Below are 21,232 nucleotides of genomic sequence, written 5' to 3' on the forward strand. Positions count from 1 at the left end.
TATTTTAAGCAGTCTCATATATCTCTATCTCTATATATATACACACATCTTTATTAGGGGTGCAACGATATTCATATCGGTATTGAACCGTTCGATACAGTGCTTTCGGTTCGGTACGCATATGTATCGAACAATACAACATTTTTTATTTATTTTATCAACTTTTCTTCTGACGATGCTGTCTGTGTTGAGAGCTCAGTGGATCTGCGTTCGACTACTCCGCCTAGGCTGCACTGTCGAGAGCAGATCCACTGAGCGCAGCACAAGCTAGCAAGACAGAAGTTAAGCTCGTTGCAACATGGCAAATTGAACCTCCCCCACCCTCATTCAGATCTGGCCTTTGGAACTATTTTGGTCTTCATGTGAAGTATGATCCTGAAGGTAAGTGCGTCATGGACAAAAGTAAAACAGTATGTTGAATGTGCCACGCAATGCTCAATTACATGGGTGGGAATTACTGCGTTAGCGCAGTTTGCTCGTTAACGTGTTGACGCCGTCCAGCCCCACGCACGGGGCGATCCGCGGTAACTCGTTAACGGAGATTTGCCGTGTTGTGGCGTTAACGTCATTTCAGATTAACGCTGACAGCACCCCAGAAGAAGCGTATAGTATAGCTTTTATTTTGGAAAGAGCCATTTCTCTGTAATAAACTCTCTTTTCCAAAGATGAGTGATTTCTCGATCAGATAGATTTATTATTTTATCCCTTTGTTGTTTCAGCAACATTAAATTTAAAAACCGTACTTTTGAGTTAAAATATATATTTATAATTTTAATAAATGACAAATTAAAAAAGCATGAACATGAACCGTGACACCAAAGTATCGAACCGAACCGTGAATTTTGTGTATCGTTGCACCCCTAATCTTTATCTATACATATCTCTATATCTATCTATCTATCTATCTATCTGCTGTGGAAGACTTAGAGGACACAGAGAAATGTAATCAGTTCTAGTGTTAAGGCACGTTCATGTCAAGACCCCACACTCACATCCATCTTTTATATACAATCAATGACTGTGCTCCACTTGATGCAATTAGCCAATTACAGTCAACCATGAAATGAAAGTAAAATTAAGTAAAAATTCAGAACTTCAACAAAGGCAAAGATTAAGACAAAAGTTCCAAATTAATTTCATCCCTACTTTAAAAAACACAAGAAAGAAGTACTGAATATTACCCCACTACATCTGCCATGCTATATGAGGCACCGGATATTAACTATGGGGTATGAAACACTCCAATATGTGCATAATTTCTTGGGGATGCAGTGCTGATTCATTTACACCATGACACAAAAACCTCCACTGAGTGCTGTATAAGATGACAGAGACCAAAATTAGTCATCCCTGATTGTCAGTTAGCTGAAGGTGAAGAGAAACCTGACAACGAAGGTAAAATTAAGTGTCCATCTTTATTTTTGGCATCCGCAGATAGTGCCTGTGACGTCAGGAAAACCCACAGACAGTCCATGTGTGGTATTCAACATGTCCCAGGGGTATAGGGAGAATGTTATCAGAGCTTCAGGACAAGGGTATGGTTTCAAAACCACAGGACAAGAACAGAACCGATCAATAAGGAAAGGCCATTTAACACAACAGAAGAAGAGAGACAGAGAGAGTTGTTTAGGTGTGTCAAAGGGGTACTCACGTTGACATTTGGTGCTGGCAAAATTACTTTCTCCCATTTACTGAGCTTATCCACTCATAAATAAGGCAGAAAAACAGATCCAATTGTCAAAAGTGATTGTTGACAACAGCCTCTGTTTTGTTCACGTCTGGGGAAATAAGTCTGCAAATTACACTGGCGTGGATATAAACGGGGCTCCACTGAAGCAGAGACTGAGCTCGGAGAGGAATACTTTTCCTGATGAATTATGCATTGTTCCACTTTTGTATCATCATGTATGCCACCACCACGTTCATGTTCACTCTGTGAAGAACTTTTTGTCCACTGCGAATTAGCAGCACCTCTCTCTAATCACCTTTCATGTCATCCACAGACAGTTTCTACAGGAGATGCAGTCAACCTGCGAACGACTGTGATTAAACAGCCAGTGTCAGATTGCAGGGACATGGTCTCCTTTTTATGTAATCAGCAACAAAATATGTAGCTTTATCACCAACTTAAAATTTAAGTTAACTTAATCCTTTTTATCCTCCAGATTGTTAAGTCCTGAGCCATCTATATACCACCACAAAAAAAAAGGCATTAGTGGGCTTCACAAGGGTAACGGTGCCTTCAAGGTTGCCATTTGTAACTATAAATCTAGCTTTGAGCAGAGAGTACAAAAGGACAGAAGGAAGTGTGGGAGGGAGAGAAAACATCTTAAATTACTTGCTCTTCCAGTTCATCCCACGACCAGATCGCTGTCACGGGTTGGACTGACGTTTGATTGAAAGTGCAGACACGGCAAACCAAGACCCAATTAGCACGTTGGCTAGCCCCTGACCCCTGATGGCAATCTGATGACTACCAATAAATGTCTGTTAGATCCCGGCCGCCATCACCGTGTGTCAATCACGTCCGGTGGCTCGGGAAGACGGAGCTGTGGTTTACTCCCACACTCGCACAGAAAAACGATCCAGGCTTCAAAGAAAATTGGACATATTTTATTTATGAACACTTTCATACACGTTGGCAGTCACGCATGTCATTTTCACTTCAGCAGCAATGCATTAAGGAGCTTTAATTGAAAGACACTTATACAGCAAGTGATTTCATTAAATGACTGATTGTTTTCTTGTGGCGTCACAATTATTTGTCTTTAGTCATTAAGACTGTTGGGTTGATGAGGATGTGCTGTGGAAATTAATGAGCTTTCACGCACAAGAAAAAGCATTTTTCACTCTGTTTAATTGAAAATGAGGCACTGTATTATTAATGCGAATACAGCATTGTCCCTGGATGAGGTCTGCTGAACAGCCATCAGCGGTCAATAACGTATGAATGTCTCTGAATGTGGACATGTGATTCCCTACAAGCTGAGGGTGCAGAAATCTCATGTAGATGGAACCATGTAGCATCGCCTCCAATCCGTCCTCTCTGCAAATCTTTCACCACGCCTTAGCATTCCACATTAGCACGCTGATGTAGGCCTTGCCAACCTCAGCAAAAGAAAAAGGTTCATCTGGAGACACACTGCACCAGCCTTACACAAACTGTCCACACTGGGTCCAGTCCAGGTCCAGTTAAATATTAGAGCACAATTTTTATAACTATTTTTTTTTAAAGCATCCCTTGCCATTGGGTTGCAGACACCTTTAGGTTCCCTGGCCCCTCTTTGAGTACCATGTGTTTAAAAAGTGCAATCGTGGGGCACCACTATAGCTCACTTGGTTGAGCAGGTAATCCATATGCCAATAGGCTGCAGGGGCCTGAGTTTGATTCGGCTACGGACCATTTCCTGCGCGTTCTCCTCATTCTCCTGTCTGCTTCCAACTGTCCAACAAAGGCTTTTAAAAAATGCCCCAAAAATTAATTTAAAAAAAAAAAAATTGCCATCGCAACAGCCAGGTGGGATTCTGTGGTCGGGGGGGAATAAAATAACACATTTAATACATAATTTCTGTTCCCTGTTGCTATTCCAGTGTGAGAATCTCTAATGCATTTGCAGTCATTTATTGTCCCGTGCGTTTTTTCTCGTGTGCTCTCCATCCCCTATGGCTGTCATCATATGTGAGGGGAGGAAGGCTGGAAGGCTAGAAGGTCCTCGAGGAGCATTGCTGACCCCCTAACCCTTCCAGTGTAGTCAACTAAAGGGAACTAGGGCCACTAATGACCCTGCTGGACCAAAGTCAAGTGCCTCAGAAGAAGACAAGCACCTTGCATTGCTGTGTGGGCTGTTGAAGCACCTTGTATAACCTAAGGTTAAAAGGTGATACAAAAGAGCACACTTAGCAGTCAAGCTTATGTAGTAGCCAGTGGAGCTGCTACTGAGGAAATAAAACTGCCTGCATGTTTACCTAAACCAATCCCAACCCTTAAATTAATTTCAGATCACAAACTGGTGAAGACGTAGAAAAATGTCCCTTTGCATAAATCACAATGATATCCATCACATTTATCTCCTCAAGATCAGAATAAAAACAGGGTTTGTTCCTGGCTGAAATAAGCATCACTACAAATATAATCTGAACATAATTAGTCCTTGTACAGTAAAGGAAATTATTGAGAATTGCCACTGTATAAATAAAACAAAATTAAATAGTCTATGACCTTTTTATGAACAAAAAAACTTTATTATGCTTGAGTAAATAATACTCCCCATTTGCATCATTTTACTACAGCGGTAGTGATTTTGCTTAGTGTTGCAGGAATCTTTACATCTTTGCATAAAAACCTGGAAAATGTGAAAGCGTAATCTTAGCTCCGTTCATCAAAATAAATCACAAGCTGTTTTACAGCCTCACAAGGAAGTTTAGTTTCTGAACTTTACAAAGGAAGACTGCCAGAAAGAGAATAGCCTCAACAACGGACACTTGTTCCACAAAGTAACTGCCACATATATGGAAGTTGTGTTGGTGGATAACATAAGAAGTCCCGTGTTTCACCGAGAAGATAAGCGTTGGCTATGTGAAGATCACAGAAGTTTGGAAATCTCTTAGGACCGGATGTTTTTCTCTCCTACACCGGGGAATCTTTTTCTTTCCAAAAATGCTTTGCTTTACTTATCAAATCCTACCAAACTCCCCACTGAAAGACACTGAGAATGAAAGTGTAATACATTTAAAAAAGGTCAATCTACACCTTGCAACCCCGTCCAAGAGGGACCACACACACTCTGTGCATCTACAAGATAATTTGCTCTCCTACAAAGCACAGTTGCCGCCAACTCTTTTTGTTGTTTAACACGTTCGATTCTGGGGGAGGGGCAGCAGCTGTTAGCTGAGCCCAGCTGTCAAAGATGGCTGGCATAGATGAGAGGGGAGGAGCGGATTTGAGCAAACCTGTGCATGAATGGTCCCAAAGGAAACTCACTTTAAAAGAGTTCCCCCAACAGCCCAGATGATAACTGGATGTCTCTGTTTACCTCTGCGTCTAAGGCATATTGGCAATCCCATGCACTCATTACATCCGCTAAATACTGTGATGAAGATAAACCATGATTGACTTGGCAATGATGAGGTTTCGCATGAAATGTCTACATAGTCTGCATATTCTTAAAACTTTGATCCGACTACACACCTCACCAGCATCATTTACAAGAAAAAGTCCAGATGCTCCCATGGTCTCGTTGCACTACGTCCAAACACAATACAACAAACTACACAGGGCAAATTGAGGTGGACTTGGGCCACTGACTGAAAAGATTATGATTTACAGGGTAGGAGTTTATGACCCCCCCCCTCCTCATAATTATTATGCATGAATTGAAATGAGGGAAAAAAATGTTAAGGAAACTGTGGTACAGCTCAGTCTAGACTACAATGCACATTTGCTTTCATGCTGTTCACGCCATGTTATTTCTCAAACCGTACATTAGCACAAATTGAATTCTCCGTCCTTCATTTCCTGTGTTGGAGCCTGGCTAGTTCACTGTGGTCACTGTTGAGACCACTGGAAGCCGGGCAGCATTATGATGCTTAATGACACGGCTTTAAGCGGACTGCGTCAGCTGTTAAAATGAAGGCTTTTAGCAACTCTAACCTGGATTTTCTCTTTGCCACTGCTACCATGGAAGATAATAATTTCAAAGTAAGACTCAGTACAGCACGTTCTTTCATAACAAAAAAATATTTTTTCTAATGAGAAATATAACCAACGATAATTCATTTACCCGTTACCATGATAGCACCATCATTTGTCCATCATAGCTTCTGTTATTTGGACTGTGGATGACAAAAATGTCAATATATGTATGCTTGGTCTTGCAAAAATATATGTATGCTCTACTGAAAACCCCAAAACAGAAATCCTCACAGGACATAAGAATAAAAAGCCCTTTCATGTACAACTTCCAATATGCCCCCGCCCCCCGAATGAATCATTGCTCAAAGCCAATGCAGCTCCCTCCCACCTCAAACCACCGAATCCAGAGTTAATCAATGTGTCCAGCTTCAAAGCCATTGGCCTAAAATGCTCAATGAGCTGCATGGCAATTACAGTACATTGTAGCTAACAGCATCCAAGTCAGCAGACACCCCCCCCCCCCCCACCCCCCGCCAGACCAGCAGTGCAGACAATAGAGTCTAACAAAAAAACTATACTGTTGTTTTTCTTAACCTGTCCACAAGGTAAATGAAAGAGAGGATGAGATTTCTTACAAGTGTGTTTTTCAGCCAGGATTGTTCCTCTGCTTTTCAGCTGAAATAACCTATGCAGAGACAATTATGTAATCCCTCACCAGCTTCCCGCTTAACTATCAACAGCATTAGCTGGCAAGCATGACTAAGCTAGAGCTGTCCCAAGCACAGAGGTAAGATAGAGGGCGAGTTATCCTTTATCTATTTTCATAGGGAAACCTAAACATTAAATCCATCCAAAGTATTAGGAGCAGTGTACAGCCACCGTGTAGCACCCCAGGGAACAGGAGCTCCCAGAGGATACACATGCAAAAACAGAGAGGACACACGAACTCCACACAGTGAACTGCCCCAGTTTGAACCCAGGGAACAGTGCTGAGAACTAAGCCACCATCCTATGGGCTGTGCGGGCTGATAGATCCACCGTCACAGCACTTATTGGTTTTTAGACTTCTGTTTTAATGCCTTAAGATATGCAATTTGATCATGGCATGATGCAAGGAATCACATTCAAGAAGTCTTGATGCATGCTCAATCATCCAGGTAAGTAAATCCCAAAAAGTTGATTCTGTTCATCTGGACGTAGCGTTTTCAGTGCCAGAAACGTCACTCATCCAGGAAGTCACATGGAAGTGGTGGATCTGACTGAAAACCTAAGGAAAATATATGGCACTATGCAGAATGTTAGCTGCACTGATGGGTGTCTAAACAGGTTGATAATTTACAAATTAATGTATAAGACTTGAAAAAAATGATCAACATCATAAACTCATCAGGAAAGTCAAGAATTTAATGAGAAGTAAGGTAGGTTTTGTGTTAAGGAATTTCTGACTGTTTTTCATTAACAAAAAGACAGACGTGCACCAGCCCATTCACTGCAGCCAGAAAGGCATTTTATTCTTTCATTCTTTGACTATTTGGCAACCGAGGTCTGTGGTTTCTGTGTTATACTCAAGTCAAAGCAATGTTCAAGCTGGAGGAAACATATCCCCTGAACATTCAAGCTACTTGGAAAATAATCCCTGGTATTATCTGCTCATAATCTTGAATGGATTTTTGACTACAAGTACAAACACGACCCAAAGCGAAACCGTTCTGGACTTACAAACTGGAGGGAAAAAAACAAAAAGCAAAAAAACAAAATCAAGCCAGCGAGGGCAGCTCTCCCTAAACGTACACAGAATTTATCTTGCAACTAAATTGGTTTGCTTCACAACTGGCTCCTAGCGTTGGCGTTTGTGGCTTTCAGTGTGTCAGATTTGACACAGCTCTCTTTCAGTAGCTGTGGGCTGTAGCTAACCACCCACACAACCCACTGGAGACCAAGCAGATTCCCTTCACCAGCTTGACAACACAGATCATTCTCATCATTGTCCCCTCGAGCACTGAGCAGACATTTATTGCCTAAAGCATGTGACTGGTCAAAATATGACTAATACTATAGTGAGCGAGTCTATAAATGCAGTTCCTTTACTGTAAAAATGAGCTGAGGCTTATAGAAAACTACTGAAGCTACTAGAATATAGTGCAAACCACCAACGCCTACAGTTTCCAGAGGGTTAACACCACATCACTTTGGATGACATGCACAATTGAAGCACTAGAAGCCAGCATTTTATGCGCCCGGAGATGTTGTCATATTTCTGCATCTTCGCACCAGTGACCAACGCGGGAGCCGCCACGCAACGTCAATCACAAACTGACAGGTCCGCGCTGATGGCCAAAGGGGGACTAAGCAGCCTTCCTCTGGTCCAAGCCCCGAGATTTGTGCATTTTTGACTTGTTTACCAAGATGGGTGTCCAGAAGAGGGGAAATCTAAAAGATTTATGCATATAAATCAAATCAACCGCTCAAACAAAGAAATTCCTTCATGCGCTAAAATGTGAGTAATTCAGACCTTTGCAGCAGTTTATGATTATAATTTACGCCAGCTCCTAAACAGCACTCGCAGACTGTGTCCCTTTTGTACAGTCCCAGCTTTACAGCCGAGGAATCTCTGAGGAAGAAGAAAAGAGCCAGTGTCATGCGGTCAGAAGGCATTTTAGTCAGACAAAAATTTGTGTCAGCACTTTCTGCAAGGGAGCGAGAGGCCAGCGTTCAGAGCTGTTAGCCTCTTTCTCAGAGGAGAGCCAGGGTTTAATGGGACTACTCTTCCACTCCATTTGCCTGCTCACATCTTGCAGGCCACAGCTGCATACATGTGAGCCAGTGACTGTCGCTCTGCATACCTCTCTGCAGCCTGGGAGCTCCTGAACCCACTTTAACAGCTGACAGAAGTCGTTCGTCTTCAGGCGCACACTTGAACATCGAAACGGACTATGGACAAAACGCACGTGGATGAGACAACACTTCGTCCTGGTAATAAGACTGCAGAGGTCGCTGACAAATTACGCATTTTCGTACCTCCTTACCGGCCCTCGAAATTATCGCACCACATCCTCATGCTGCTGTGTGGGTTATAGTTTTTCTGACTGTGACAACACCACAAGGTCTTGCTCTGACTTTGGATCCATTTCAGACCCAAACAACAATTTCATGGCTGGCTGGTCTCAAAGTAATTACATATGGCCTCAAGCCGGAGCATCGATCAGTACCCGGGACACTTCTGAAAAATAAGACTATTTTTGATAGACAGCTTCTTTAAGAGAAGACAGCACCTCTACCGTATGGACTATGGAAATTCACAGTGAAAAAGAAGCAGGCTCTATGTTTCATGCATTTATTTCCTGTTGACAGAGTTTTCCGAGTTAACTCACATTCCCAACTCCCGTCTCCTGAAAAACAAGTGTTACATGTTCAACTACAAAATCTTTAAATAACACAAATTTGAAAGAAACAATTTGCTAGAATTAGCATCCCATATATAGCAGCTTGAAATATAGTTCCACTTAAACAAGCAAGCTGATAACTCCCAGTTTAGCCTTCTAACCAAGGGTGTCAAACAAAGGTCTACAATCTGGCCCACAGGACAGTTTTGGAAAATGTGAAGGAGGGCATAATTTTGCACTTTTAATTTATTTATTTATTTTGTAGTTTTACAGCTTTTCCTCCTGATAAAGACCTCCCCCATGGCAATACCACAACAGAGTAAACAAATGGGGAAACCAAGTTCCTGTTTTTTGAGGCCACAGTCATTTTTTTAAGAAACATGCTCTGTATACTAACAAAAGCTTTCGGCTTTATAATTACAGGACAGTTTTTGTTCTCATTTTGTGGCCTACTTACACATTGCAAGCTTAACAACATATCTACTCTTCTGTGAGTGTTCCTATACCTCAGGACTTTTCTGTGGTGCATCTGTAGGTGTAAAAAGGTCCCAGCTACACACCGGTTCCTGTGCCATGAAACTTAAGAAGACTCACCATGAGCAGACAACAAATCCGGCTTTGAGGGCAGCGAGGCGCTACATTTCGCTGGGCTGAACCACAGTCCCAAACCCTCTCCAGAGGGGACACCCAGCAGCTCTCTACAAAGGCAATAACAGTGAAATAAAACACTTTAAGGTGAGCAATGAACTGAAAGGGCCTTGTATTGACACACAAGAGAAACAGCAGACACTATTTGACATCCGACTCAGTGGAGTGGCAAGTCCACAGAGTGAACAGCCTGACCTGTCACTGTTCACTCTGCTGTGGATCTTTTTCCAACAGAGAACACAAACAGCTTTCGGGGCTACAAGGCCTGATTGTTAGGGCGGACTGGGACAGCAGACAGTTGTCATATTCCACAGAGGGTGGAATCTGACATAAAGTACTGCTTTGAAAGTTGTGATGTAGAGGCTCTAAGTAGTCTGACCGAAAGTCTGATTATGTCATTAGATGTTGAGTTAAGGACGGGGGAGAGAGGGACCGAAATATCTGTGTGGGTGATGTTAGCAGCCATGTGATTAACACAAAAATGAGTGGGAACCGGAGAGATGTAAATGTGAACGGCTATTGTTTGGCTGCTCCCAGTGTCGAGCATTTAAATTAACATCTTTAATACACACAGGCCACCCAGTGGTAACATTACATTACATCACATACTGCGTCCCCCTTAATGCTCATAAGTACGGTAATCTTCGGCAGCATTTATTAGCTACAGGGGACCCACTGAGCTCATTCCAACTTCATATTTTTATTTTACACTCTACAAAAGTATCCCTGCATGATTCACAGTTTAAAATAATACTTGTGCATCTCTAACGGGGACTTGGTGCAGCCTCTCACCTCATCCACTGTCTGAAACACCCCCCCCCCTCCCCAACCCTTTAACCCGAGACAGCATGAAAAAGGTGGACCACGTTGGGGAGTGTCAAGCATGGGGTAGACATGAGAGAGAAACTGAGGACAAAACATTCATAATGCCCTGGATAATAATTTTAAACACTCAGCGTAACCAAATTTTGCAAATGTTAACTTTTTCTTCCCTTAATATGACCTAAAATGAGCATCCAGAGGTGTTTTTGCAACCTCAGGTATTTCCCCCTAGTGGCCATTAAAAAACAAACAAAACAACAAAAACAACAAAAAACTGACCGCCTGGCAACCGCCTAACAACCGTCTGTCGCTAAGGAAAAATGAGTACTCCCCAACCAGTTGCGATCAGTTGCTGAATGCTACTGTGATATCATCTACCAGCAACGCAGGCCTAAAGACCGGTTTAATGACCCCTCTGTGAGCACCAGTTGCTATGGGAAAAGCTGTATTCCCTGAGCAGCTGGTGAGTGGTTACAAGAGGTTGTTTGCCGTTCGTAAATGAAACTGGTTACAAAGAGATATATGTTGCCGTGCACGTAAACCTCACAATTACTTTGGTTGCTAAGGAGATTGACACAGTGACCTATAGTTTGCATGCAACTACACTTGTCTGTAAACACCAACTACACCCTATGAGGTAGTGAAACTGTTTAAGTTATGCCTTACTGCTACACCTTTACTTTGAAGGTGAACTTTCTCCATTTCCTGCTTTGTGTCGCACATTTTTTTAAAGTTTCTCTACTGTTTGGTGATTGGTTAAAGAGTGTTTGCGAACACTAGTGTCATCCATGCACCATGGGTGACCAAAGAAAGGAGGTTTTTGGAACTCCCCTGTATTTTTTCACCAATTTCACTTACACCAACCTCTAGGAAACTCTTAAAGCTGGCTGGAAAATACACGTTTTCCCCTCGGCCTGTGTAACTGAGGCCTAAACCAACTTTCTTCTGTTTTACTGGTCTAGCAAGTGGCAAGGATTTCTGTGTTCTGGTAGAGCTGTGTGCCAGAGATGCCCAGAGTTGAAATCGATGCCATATGAAGCCAAGAGTATAAAAAAACCTGTCAGAAACCAAACATTTAGAGCAGCCTGAAGCCTATGCTATTGGCTTACAGGGCTTAGTTGTGCATATCCTGACCTCATTAGAAACACTGATCATGATTAATCTGAGCACCCACCATTACATCAATATATATATATATATATATATATATATATATATATATATATAGGACAGAAAATAAGGAAAGGCATAACAGAGCCAATTTAAAGTTGCACTGGCCCATAGAGATTTTTGGGGACTTTTTATATTAAGACAGCAGCAGTGAGAAGACAGAAAGTTGGGGGTGGGGTTGTCACATGCAGCAAATGCAACATAGCAGAAATGCTCCCAGTTTATACATGGGATGTGCACTGTACCAAAAAAGCTACATGGAATCATGTTCAATAGCAACTTAACTAGCACACACTTTTGGAGAGAGGACATTACTTGCACCAGTTTTTGTGAAACAAATATTTCCCTAAAAGCTTCCAGTGTGTTTTAATATTTTCATTCAAGCTTTCTGAAGTCCCCATTTCAACTCTCACGTCTCCCGCTGCCATCCTCCAGACTCAATGTAGATAAATTTCCCACATCAACTAAGAAAAAGAAACAGAAGGCCATTTCTGCACAAAAGACAGAAAAGAATACGGCAACACAGTAATCAAGTTTTCTCAAGGGTGTCACGCAGAGTTTGAATACTTTTTTCCCCCCATTTTCTAATTATAGTTTGCACATTGCTCTCTGTAGGGGACACTTTATAAGACTTAATCTGTTTTACACCAACTTGCCAACACATTAATTAAGCTGAGCAAACCAAAAGTCTAAATAAATTACAGCAGGAATCATGAGAGGCAGTAAGAATAACTCCATCATTCTGAGTTAGACGCTTAGAAATATTTTTGTTCTGGGATTTGCAGGCTTAGAGGGGAAATCTAAATAACGTCTGTGATGCTATGCTTGGGGTAACATTTGACTTTTTTAATTGAAAGCAAACATGAAAGCCCACATCGTGATCTTTAAATAAAATGTCATCTCCTCTATCAAACACTATTTTTTAACTGCAATTTTTCTTACTGTGAATTTATCTGACATAACATTTCCAAGGAGATCTGGTTATGCGAGTTTAGTGCGTATGCAAGTGAAACAGTCTGCAGAAATACAGCTAATGGTTCGGGGTTAGAGAGAGCTAGCAGAAGCCATAGAAAGCCACTCCCCTTGTCACTCCAATCCAGAAGGGTCACATTGTTTGGGCAGCTGCCCCCCAGCAGATGATGATTAGAAGAGAAAGAAGGGCGAAACACGTCCCTGTGCTGCTTGTCTGGTTTAGAAAGATACGGATTGTTGCGGCTAAGCCTGGTGCACAAAATGAAAAAACATCCACAGAAATCCTAATCATCTGGCAGAATAAAAAGTAAATTCTCTTTTGTCTGCTGGGCTTCTGTGTTATTAGCCGAACAGGCCAAGAAATAAGATCAAAACAAATTATGTGACCAACACACTAAGTCCCCATTTCACTGATAAATAAGGCATTTAAGCTTTCCCTCTCATCTCCTCCTCAAAGGCCATGAGTGTTTCAGCTTTCATGTAATACAAATGCCTCTGTGTAAAGGCTAGCACTTCATTTATGCCTTTTCAAGCTAACATCATGAAGAAGCCACTGTTCTGTCCAATTTGAGAAACGGGTACTCAAACGAACTTGCCTGCAGCTACACGCTCAGAGAGTAGGGTCGTTTGGCCCCGATCGCATTTTCCATTTCTGAGATATCTAGGACATAAAACACATGATAACCTAACATCACTTACAAATATTTAAATAAATCACCAATTAAAATGAGTAAAAACCAATTAAGACAGGTGATGGAGAGAATAAGCAATGCAAACTAATATGGTGGGCTCTTTAATTACACGCTGTAGACTAATTTAGAGTAAACTTGGTACAGTTATTAATTTTATGCCCCCGACTCAGGTCACATAAGAGGCAATGAAATTCAAATTAGTTTTAGAAATAGAAACAAACAAACTTTTTAAAAATAACAAAAGAATTTTTTCAATCCATTATAGGTGAGATGCACGGTATCAAAGCATAGGAAGCTATTTTTGGCTGCTCCCTTGCCACTAGGGGTCACCGCAGCAGGTAGCTCCACCTGTTTGATTTGGCAGAGTTTGATGCAAGACGCCCATCCTGACATAAACCCCACAGGGATTTGTGTCTCTGGCTGGAATCGACCGAGCGACCTTTCACTTGTCAAGCGAAAGGTCGCTGGCAGCTGGAAAACTGTAGTAGCATTCAGTAAAGGTCCCACTTTATCACTTGTTGTTCACAAAGAGCCAATCAAGAGCTGAACCACGAAACATATGAGCAAATTTACTCATTATATGATGTAAGTAAGTGTAATTAAATCTAAGTATAAGTAAAGCTGCAATGTTTCAAACCTTGCATAAGTATAGCAGAAGTTTACCTGCAATGGGCAAGAGGTGTTTTAAACCTCATTTTGGGCCAAAGTAACTAAAGTCTTTTCTTGGAATTAAACTTAGGGAATTCTCCCCATTCATTTAGATAGCCTTGGTCCTGTTTACATGAAATAACTGCCTGAAGAGGTTACCAAGATGGCTGCTGAGTGTCTTCTGCTTCTAGAATGGCATCTTTGCAAACCTTGGTCATGTCATTAGCAAACACTGTTACCGCGCAGCATGCAGCCTCCTCAGCTTACATGCTGCTGTGCATAATGAACTTAATGAACACAGGACACCTGTCCACATAGCAGTTACACCCGTCCACCATCTGCATAAATTTAACCAACACTTTTCAACTTTTGCTACCACTGGTCAGTGTTTAAAAGATGTTGGGGAATTCTAATGTGGTACAGTTGTAACAAATCAGTCTGTGAAATTTCTTCCCTCCTAGATATTTCACGATCAGGTGCAAGCGCACAGTGGAAACATTTAGGAACCACTGATTCAGCCACATAAAGCCACTGAGGTGCATAAAAGTCGCCAACGCTGTTGACTCAATTAGTGCAGAGTTCCAAACCAGCTCTCGGTGTTGCCAAAGAGCTCTTGTAGGTGCAATGTGCAGGTGATTTATAGGTACAAAAATCCAACATGACCACATAGGCTTTGTATCCAAAAGTACTTCATCACCTGCTCTCACCCACCATACTGCAAAAATAAAAAGCATCAGAGACAATGCTGCTGCCTACTGCAAGTCAGGCCCATTAGTCTTTTATCTACAACTTCTAACATAAATCTACTCTCATCAGAAGACAACAAGGCATTTCCCCTGAAATGGATGTGTAAGTGCTGCACAGTTGCTTTTTCCCCCCCATTACTTTTCCAAGACCAAAATGCAATTTCTAAAGTGACAGTCTGGCCTTTAATCCTAAACTGGCGCAGCACTCTTTCCAACACTCACCTTCTTCAGCATCCTTTAAGCACAGATGACCTTTATTCCCAGGCCCAAAATGAGAAATGGTGCCTCTTGTGCCGAGATTTCAGCTCATTAAAACATGTTGCTAATGCTGCCTTGTGGGGAGCCATCAGAGAGAGGCTTAAAAGCACTTCATGCCATCCAAGCACAAAGGTTTTGGACTGCTTTGTCAGAAGAGCCAAAACTAGATATACAAGTATAAGCTGTAAAACAACACAAACACCTCCAGCACCTACTTAAGAAATCAGCTGCTTATGTGCTTAACGTTTTATCACAGGAAACAAAAATAGAACATCTGAACAGCAGCTCGGCAGGTGTGCTGCGCTTTGAGTTGGAGGTACATGCTCGAATGACAATGTTTCATGCCTTTATCGAATCACGCTGAATTAAGAGACATCAAGTTTAAAATGCTACGAACCTCCTAAACAAACACATGCCATCTGCTGGTCTACACTCAGCAAAGCTTGAAAAGTCTGCAACAGCTATTTTGAGCTTCATCTTATGCAGCGTTAATCAAGATGAATGAAACGTTTAAGCAAACACAGTCTGTAAGCCGTCCTGGCAGAAGAGCTGGAGCCTCCACAGCATGGCGAATGGGATGTGGTTAGGCAGCTGGCTTAAAGCATTGCCCAGGATTAGCCCCTTTCTTAGAATTCATCTCATTACTGCAGTTACATCTCATAAAAGGGTGGGTGATGAAGAAATATTACTCAGTTGCTAATATTGCAGCTAAAGTAGAGCCCCCTGTGAAATTTGTTTCCGCCTCTCTTTTTATATCTAGACACCAGACATACACATGGAGGAAGCATAAAGACTGACAGTCCAAAGCAAGAACATGAATGAGCAGAGTTACTGCTAATTTTCTCAGCTTTTAATGGCTCTCCAGCCTGGAAATAAACATGAAAAAGCACAGTGTATATATAATGTGACTCACAGGAAACACTGACCGTGTCACTAGCCAACTACCTCTGTGACTCCACGTTAAAAATGTATGCTTCAAGGCCTTCTGTGTCTTGTTTGCTTAATGAAGACAAGACATAATATAGTTTCCTTGGAACTGGCATTAACACTCTGTGGGGTTTTCAGCTGGATATCAATTAGAGGCTCATTAGACGTTTAGAGACGGCAGTCTCTCTGGCTTCCTGTCGCCCACTGTGAAAGTAGCTGACCCTAACCTTGAGGGAAGGCTGGTTCCCTGTGTCCTTTCAGCCCTGGATAAAGAGCCATCAAGGAACTGCGTAAGCCATGCTTCCTTTAAATCTTGCCAATCAGAAATCACATCGCTTAAAATTAGAAACATGTGCCTGTGAGACGTAAATGGGAAAAGCAACGATTTTGCTTGTCCAAACAACATGAATCAACTAGTTAGGCTATCGCATATTCTACAGACATCTAATAACTGATCATAGTGCCCAATATTGGTGTGATATCAGAATTAGCATATCTGCTTATCCACTTTGTTAGTACGGTTTCGGCTGCTCAGGAACAGAAAAAGCAATAGTCTTGTCGATCACATGACACAGACTCAGTGCAAATAGACATGGTCAAGATAATCTAAGGAAGTTCAAACCAAGCATCAGAATGGGGAAGAAAGGTAATTTGACTGACTTTGAACGTGGAGTTAGTGCCAGATGGGATAAAAGAGAAAATATCCAGTGAGTGGCAGACCTCTGGGTCTGCCTTGTTGATGCCAGAGGTCAGCATGCAGTGCTACATGTACAGATTGTTGCGAGTGTTGCGATGTAAAGTGTTCGACGCAAAGAGAAATGCATTTAGTGCAATCTGCGCGCTGTGTATTTGCATGTTCACTCATCCAGGCACATGCAGCTTCTCTTTATCCATGTGTAGTTTGGGGCAGAGGTGATGTGGAGTATTTTTAGACACACTCAGGGGGGGACTGTGTGTCCTGACTGCTAACACAATGAGCCCTCATGCCTGAACAAGGACATATTTTGGAGACTGGAGGCTAAAGCAGTAGACCACTCCCCTACCTTGAAAACAAGCCACTTTTTATTAAAATGAGCTCCAGCGTTCTGTAAAGAAGGTCATTTATTGGTTAACTCACAATATTTCGCTTTATCGCACAAGCACAGATTCTTTAAATACAGAGTTAGATTAGCTTGCATTCTACTTACATTACTCTAAGTTTTAAAAAGAATACAGAGTGGTAGAAACATGCCCCAGTAGAGCCAGAGCTGAGACTTTTCATTGCAAAGGACAAACCCATGCAGCTGCAGGGATTGTGGTCAGTAAACTAACATTTGCATGAACTGAGAAAAAATCTTTTTGATCTGCAGGTGCTTTCCTTTCTCAAATTCATGTACACAAAGTGTGCGTGGCTTACCCATGTTGGTCTCAGTAAAATACAATAGTTTCGCTTAAAGGAGTCTTAAAAATAGCCTGCACGCTGTGCCACGTAGCATTACAGGGCTCCACACTGACAGTAAGCAGAGAAAGGGCCACTTCACTTAGCTACGAGTCCTTCAATCAACAGTTGCTGCTTGAAGGCAGTGCATTCAACATACTCAGTCAAGCATTATGTCTACAAAATTGCTTCTTTTGAAAACTTATACTGTACTTTAACATTTTTTATGCAGTTATTGCAACAGAAATCTGTACAAGTTCAAACTACTACCTTGAAATGCTTTTGTGGGGTAATAGTTTCCAGCGCCAGCCTTCCTGTGTACTCAATTAAAGCTCAAACAGATACATTTTTATTCTACTTGTACTTAGTAACATACCGTGACCACAAGTTCAACAATGTTTAGTTTAGCCTACTTTATTTACTGGAATTTAAACTTTCTTGCACAATTCACCTTTTTTACCATCAAGTGCCTCATAGTTCAAGTGATGACGATGATCACAATGATTTATCCCACTATAACCTGTAGCTCGATAAAGATACAAAAAATTACCATTGGATTACTGGAACAGCATCAATATCATGATGTCCCATCGTAGGCAGCGGGAGCCCGGAATGTCTGCAAGCGATCAGCAGTTAAGCTGGGCACACACTGGAAGCAATTTGATAGTTGCACATCACTCTGAAGCTCAAGGCTGGTCACTCGTGGACATTCCAGGCTCCGGTTGCCGGGTAATCCTCTAATGTATTTGCTTCCAGGATATTTATCAATCTCACCGCAACAGTTACTTTGCTTGTAGTCACAGAATGTCATTTACTTATATGCTTTCTGATTGCCACATTGCTGCGAAACATTTACAGTATGTACTTGACTTTAATTTTCTCTTCTTCCCTGTAATACTGAAAATGGTATGAAGTATTTTCCTGGGTATCACTAACAAGTTTGACATTCAAGTATCATTGAAACCCCAATTACTGCACACAAGTTGATGGATCTCAGTTGAGCAGGTAGAACTGCCTTGTTCTTTTTTCTTTTTAAAACTTATGTACATTTTTTTTCAAGCTGCATGTAATCTATTTTTAATCAACTTAAGCCAGGCAAGCCTCTGGGTTTGTGATACACTAGCAAAAATATATTTTCTTTTTTTGGCACTCTTTGGTGCTGCATACAGAAAAAAAAATCATTAGGGATTTGTTTTGATCTCTCATTCTGCAATTGTTCTAATCACTGTTGATTATATATTGGTCAAAAATATTCAATATTTATAACTGGAAAAAAGGGGGAGAAAAAATGAAAGGTACACAGTCCTCCACAGAGACCAATGTGTAAAGAAATTCATAAGCATCTTTTTCCCCCCAGGCTCCATCGCTCTACTGGGTTTCATAAAAATTGTCGAGGCAATTTTTGCTTAATCTGACAGTAAAAATAGACGAATCCCACTGAATGTACACCTTGTGTCATTCAATTTTATATTGAATCAGACTGTAGGACAGTGAGAGAAACCCAGAAGCTGGACTGGAAACCTGAAGACTTGTTTACTGGAAAGAAATTATAGGGATTTGGTGACACAAACTGGGCAAACCAGAAAATACAATAGAATAGCCTGCTTACTGCTGATAAGAAACTAATGTCATCAACTCACAGGAATGTGTAAATACTCAAAATATCCATGGTACACCAACTGATTTAGCACGCCAGAGGTCAGGGTTCAGCAACTTAAGCTCATTCTTGAGAGATTTAAGGTCACATGAAATGCTTTGAGAATAAATGTCCACTATTGTCCTTCAAACAGGGGTTGACAAAATCGTTTAAATACTACTAAAGTTAGAGCAGTACAGGCTAGGGCTAAAGTGCAGTAGAATGTGGTCAGAAGCCAAATCAAAGTCCAAAACGTTCTGGGACTCAACCCATAAAAATGTGTCTGAAAGCACCCCTTCAAGGTTATTTTGTGCCTTCTGAAGCACCTCTAGTGCTTCTATTCATCCGCCCAACAAGGTCTACCAATGACTCTTGGGTCCATGTTCTGATCTGCTAAGATAATCTTCAATATTAAACTTTGATGTTTACCGCAGATGTTGATATTTACTTTCTGGACAAGTTTGAGGTCCGCGCTGTGCAGATGTACATGTGGTAAGAAAGAGACTTCCATGGACAGCAACAGGACATGCAAAAGTAACGATGGAAGACATGCAGAGGTGCACAGGAAGTTGATCTTTAAGTGGAGACCAACTGCATTTAAATAAGAATGCTTTCCTTATTTGTCGTGCTTTCGGATGTATGATAAGCACTGACATGAAAGATCTTTATCAGAGCATAAAAAAAAGATGCTTCTGTAGTTGTCAAGCACGGCGGTTCCACCATGTTAAACACTCGTCACACGTAGCAGAGTATGAACACAGCTGAGCAGACAGTGGTGCAGCGTCACCATGGCAAAAAAAACAAAGGCATTTTCACTTTCTCTACAACCTTAACCACCTATACATATGTATTTATACAACATGTATAACAATTAGAGAATTGGTATCTGTATCAAGATTGAGATGGGTCTGCACCCTAATAGCAGGGTTCTGGTTGGTCTGTATTTTCTCCAGCCACTGGAATTCTTTTTCTTACTGTATTTTATTCATTGTAGTTCCTAAATACAAAGGGTATCATTGACAACAATTCTGTCTCTGGACTCTCAACAATGCTACTTTTCATAAAAATCCTATTCTCTACACTCCTACTCTTATCGTCACACCCTGCTTTAGCACACAAAGCAAGTGAAGGCAGCTGTATTAACAACAAGGAGCCCACTATATTCCACAGACACAAAAATGCCTGTAAAATTATAATGAACTTAACCCATTAATGGCTCTTCTCATCACAAAGCTGAGGCACATCTCCCCACACAGAACAATACTGGAGCTATTTAGATTCGACAGAGCACTAGTGTTTCTTTGACAACCTCACACCAGCCCACATATCACAACACAAAGCCTTGGCAGCCACATTGTCAATGTACAAACATTAAGTAGGTGACATGGCGCTCACCCCTATTTGTCTTGTTTTGAACCCCGCGATGGATGGCAAAGACCCCCGTGATCGTCTAACAGTCACGCAAGCTGCTGTCAGCGACGAACTCAAGGTAGAGGAGTTACGACGCCTGGATGATGATGTGTTTGCCGTGTGTGCACAGAAGGTGACAGAGTGAAGACGCTAAAACTAAACATCTTTGGAGTGAGGGGCTAGAGGTCACGGGTTGCTCCTGACAACATTTAAAAGTCGAAGCTGCTGGCATTATGCTGTAGCTGTTGTTCCAGCTATGAGACAAGGCTTTCAAGCCTGATAAATACTCTGTCATTCATCTGCCATCAGCAGCTGGGGCTGACTCAAGCAGCTGCTTAATAGGCTAACAGGGATCTTTGGTTCCCAGGTGGAAGTTTGAGTGGCAGACTGATTGGATACAGCCACACATCCAATCTTTGTTATCTAGAAGCCTGACCATCATGGCAGAACCAGGCAATGTAACGTAATCTAAGAGGTAGCAGACATAAAAGAATGCATGTGCTTCTTAAGCTTGACCAGTAAGAAATGATTAACTTGATTTCATTAAGGTTGCAATGCAGAAATAAGCTCAAAGACTCCAGTGACAGCAGCAACTGCCAGTATGATATATATCTGTGCAAACTAAAGGGAGAGCAGCAGAAATGACTTACCACACATCCCAGCACAGGCTTCTGGTCTTGGGCCATATTCATTCTAATACATCACTCTGAACAGGTTGTTACACGTCAGCATCTTTCAGACTTTAAAGGCCATTTACAGACACTTCTCTACATTCACACTGAGCCGCCAAAACACCAGAACAACACTGAAATTCTTCTGCAGGAAATTTACTGGCACCTGTGAGGCTTTCCACTAGGTCCAAATTGTTTTA

General features: G+C 41.6%; 1 protein-coding gene across 6 annotated transcripts in view; it reads right to left on the reverse strand.

The window, feature by feature from the left end:
- tanc2b (tetratricopeptide repeat, ankyrin repeat and coiled-coil containing 2b) overlaps positions 1–21,232 on the reverse strand; it is a 166,455-nt gene that overhangs the window by 138,606 nt on the left and 6,617 nt on the right. For 5 of the 6 annotated variants that reach the window (XM_040038986.1, XM_040038992.1, XM_040038989.1 and 2 more), the window contains exon 2: positions 9,610–9,713. The exons of the other annotated variant lie outside the window; for it this stretch is intronic. The gene's annotated coding sequence lies outside the window, so the exon portion shown is untranslated. The remainder of the gene's footprint in view (positions 1–9,609; positions 9,714–21,232) is intronic. 6 annotated transcript variants of the gene reach the window in all.

The sequence above is a fragment of the Simochromis diagramma genome, unplaced genomic scaffold, assembly GCF_900408965.1.
Source record: "Simochromis diagramma unplaced genomic scaffold, fSimDia1.1 OVJJ01000402.1, whole genome shotgun sequence".
Lineage (NCBI taxonomy): Eukaryota > Metazoa > Chordata > Actinopteri > Cichliformes > Cichlidae > Simochromis > Simochromis diagramma.